Source organism: Folsomia candida, unplaced genomic scaffold, assembly GCF_002217175.1.
Source record: "Folsomia candida strain VU population unplaced genomic scaffold, ASM221717v1 Fcan01_Sc005, whole genome shotgun sequence".
NCBI classification, from domain to species: domain Eukaryota; kingdom Metazoa; phylum Arthropoda; class Collembola; order Entomobryomorpha; family Isotomidae; genus Folsomia; species Folsomia candida.
Genome location: NW_019091197.1, coordinates 7920952 through 7924529, shown reverse-complemented (window position 1 = coordinate 7924529; position 3578 = coordinate 7920952). Strand labels below are relative to the sequence as shown.

At 36.4% G+C, this 3578-nt stretch overlaps 1 long non-coding RNA gene across 1 annotated transcript; it reads left to right on the top strand.

Annotated features, from left to right (window-relative positions):
• Nucleotides 1-803, top strand: LOC118435529. The gene is made up of 4 exons (XR_004834831.1): nucleotides 1-142; nucleotides 213-301; nucleotides 374-596; nucleotides 665-803. It is a non-coding gene; the product is annotated as an uncharacterized LOC118435529 (long non-coding RNA).
• Nucleotides 804-3578: the final 2775 nt, after the last annotated feature.

The window sequence follows — 3578 nt, the reverse complement described above, 5'->3', positions numbered from 1 at the left end:
GCTGACCGTGCTGACAAAATTGAGGAAATAGTTTCTGCTTCTCTACGACTTGAAGAGGAAGCAAATCGTCCTACTGACACTACAATCAATTCCATTGACGAGGTCGGCACCGCACCAGAGGGCGATTCGATTAATTATGAGGGTACGTAGAATAATTTGTTAGTTAGAGCCAAGCTTACACAGTTCTTTAAAGTTATGCCTGATTTTGCTAGAAAAGTACAGGGAACTAAAAGTCAAGCATCGGCGACTCAAAGAAAAATACAAACAATTGTAATTACGCTTGCCTAGCGGTAATTTAGACGTGAGTTAATCCCTTGTTTATAGATATTAGAGTTTACTGTAAATATTTTCTAAATCCATGATAACGTTACAGGTCGAACTCTATCCCGACTCTGGAGTGTTCTTACCCAGTTCCGATCTGGCAGCTATCAAAATTGCTTCAAACAAGCCTACCGTTTTGGCTAGAAATCTGTTTCGGCGATTGTTCAGCATAGAAGAGATGTCGAGCCATTCATTGTTCTGAAAAAAGTGCAACGCGAATCAGGGCCAGGTCCCACTTCCAGAAATTGATGTTGGAAGACGAAATGCAGTAATCAGTAAGTCCTTAATTTTATTTTAGCTATGTTCTTAATTGCATTAATTTAAGGAATTTGATTCTTTGCAGACTATGTCTTAAAGGAGGAGGGATTTGATGCACCCCCAACTACAGGAAACATTGAAGCAGACGGAATCTTCTTGAAAGCGAAAAAAACTACACACAAGGAGATATCAAAATCGTTGACAGAGCTTCTTCGTCAAGAACATAAGCAGCGAGTAATTAGTAATTACAGATTAGTCACGTAGAGTTTAAAAATCTGTTCTATTTCGGAATTTTACGAATGTGAAATAAAAGAACGTTTATGTGACAAGAATTTTATGAACATTTCTTTATGCACAAAAACCAGCCAATTTGCTTCATAAAATGCTATGCATAAAGTATTGGGCAGAAAGGGTTGCCATAAACCATTATGCATGATGCATTATGTCGTAAAGATTGGGCAGAATAATTTTGCCATAAAAAGCAGCCAATTCGCGACAGGGCAACCTAACATAACTTGCCAGAGATTTTATGCATAAAATGTCGGAAAATTTTTATACGGGAAGGTTTTCTCCGCATTTTGCTAAAATTCTAGCAAGGTCTAAGGTTATGATGTTTTGACATATGACCAATTACATAGTTATGTTGAGTTATTGGTTATTGGTTTGTGACCACCTCGACCATCTTATTTGCACCGTGAGAAAGCTTTTTAGTAAAATTCAGGGTCACCGTAACGTCGCCGAATAATTGCCAATAAACTAAAAACGAGCTTACAACAGTTACAAATAATGAGATAAATAATGGTTTTGGTTTGGCAGGCTAATCGTAAGCTCAAAAGTTCTGGGAGTCATCTCAACGTGATCTTTTTTGGCATGAAAGGAAGTCAAATTGTTATAAGCTTTCACATGAGTTACTTCAATGGGGAAAAACTCCATTGTAAATTTACAGCGGTTGGATTTGTATTTTGGTAACAAACTTGATCTGAAATAACTCCGGAACGGTATTGAATTATAGCTTCAACTTTTGCACATAGTCGATGTGTACCTTGAATCGACGTACCCAAAAATTCAACTTGCCATCTTCAAAAGTGCCCTCTTCCGTCCCCAGGAGTGCGAACACGTGGTTCCAAAACTTTCCAAACTACTGTTATTTCAATAATTTAATTTTTTTTTGTTTTCCTCAGTTACAGAAATTTTTAAGCTTTGCCTTTATAACATGCAATAACAATAGTTGTACGTTAAATAACACAAAAAAACACCGTAAGTTATTTTCTAAAAAAAATTGTCAATTAATTTTCTAACTTTTTTAAAGATTATTTTAGGTTACTGCGCTGGATGATGAACTTTGGTCCTTCTCGATAAATGTTTATCCAAATCTCTACTGCTCAATTTAATGTTGCTTAAGACCCTCTAAATGAGTATTAATTTTACCTGGTGTGTCCTTTTTAAAGGTCACAAGGTCAGATTTAAGGGAAGGGTCAGATTTAGATCACTTCTGGGGTACTTTCATCTGGTTGTGGAAGGCCAGATTTGTATGAATCATGGCAAACCAGGTTGGTACTCCATACAAGACTTATAAAGTGGTTACCCTATTCACAATTTCTGACCTTTGAACTCATCAATTATAATGCTGTGTGAGTATTTAAGTTTGGAAAGTGTTTTGACCACATGTTCGCACTCCGGTGGTACTAATGAGGGCATTTTTGAAGCAATCGAGCTGAGTTTTTGGCAGAGTATAGCTGAGGGTCACATAGCTGAGGGTCAGCTATAGCTGAGGGTATAGCTGAGGGTCACAAAATCCGTAAACTTTTACACACATTTCTAAGGAAAATTGGGCTATAAATTTCTGAAAGCTTAATCAGATCATTACTTTTAATTTGTAAAGGTATGCAAAATTATTTTACAGAGTTACTGCAAGAATTGCCTCATAATACGAGACAGTCTGTACCCCTCTGTAAACTCTGTGCGTTTTGTACAATAATTTTACAAAATAAAGTGCGGCAAAGCACGATACATAAGTAGCGCAATAATGCTGAGAATGCTGAGAATGCTGAGAATTAATTAATTAATTGACTGATTGATTAATTAATTGATTAATGATTGATTAATTAATTAATTGATTGACTGATTGATTAATTAATTGATTAATGATTGATTAATTAATTGATTAATGACTGATTGATTAATTAATTGACCACATGCTCTATACTTCGACAAGTCGACAACACCGAAAAACATGTTTTGCCTAAATTTCATGCATATTGACCGCAAAATGCCGAAATTAGGGCATGGCGACAAAATTTGTCGTCGAAACCTTGATCGCCATATTGCGACATGTCGACAACACCAAAAAACATGTTTTCGCCAAATTTCATGCAAATCGCCCAAAAAATGCTGAAATTAGGCCATGGCGACGTTTTTCGACATGATGTCGACAAAGTGGCCACACCCCCTTAATAGGGTGTCACTCCACCCCCGTGATTAACATGTGTTCAAAATTTCAGGTCGCTACGACAAACCGTTCTCGAGTTTTAGTGTTGACGGACGGACGGACAGACAGACAGACAGACAGACAGACTAACTAACCGATCGCATAAAGTAGCTTGCGCTACTTAATAAAGAGACACCCTTGACCTGTTAAGAAAAATTGTACACTAATTTTCTTTACAAATGTGTGTAAAATTGCAGAATTAGCATATTTTACAAAGCTGCGAAGACTGACTTACTACTGTCCTCAAAACTTAAAGCTATAATTCAATACCGTTCCGGAGGTATTTAAGATCAAATTTGTTACCCAAATAAAAATCCAACCTCTGTATTATACTGATTAGTTATCCAAAGTACTATAATGCCAAGCAAATCCCCAAATCTAATCACACAAAGATAATAAGTTATATAAGTACACACCAATACGTCTGACTTTATCTGCCTTAATGGTTGAGGTGATTATCACTATCTGAAATTAACATTCCATTACTCCTTCAAACATCACTGCATTTGCT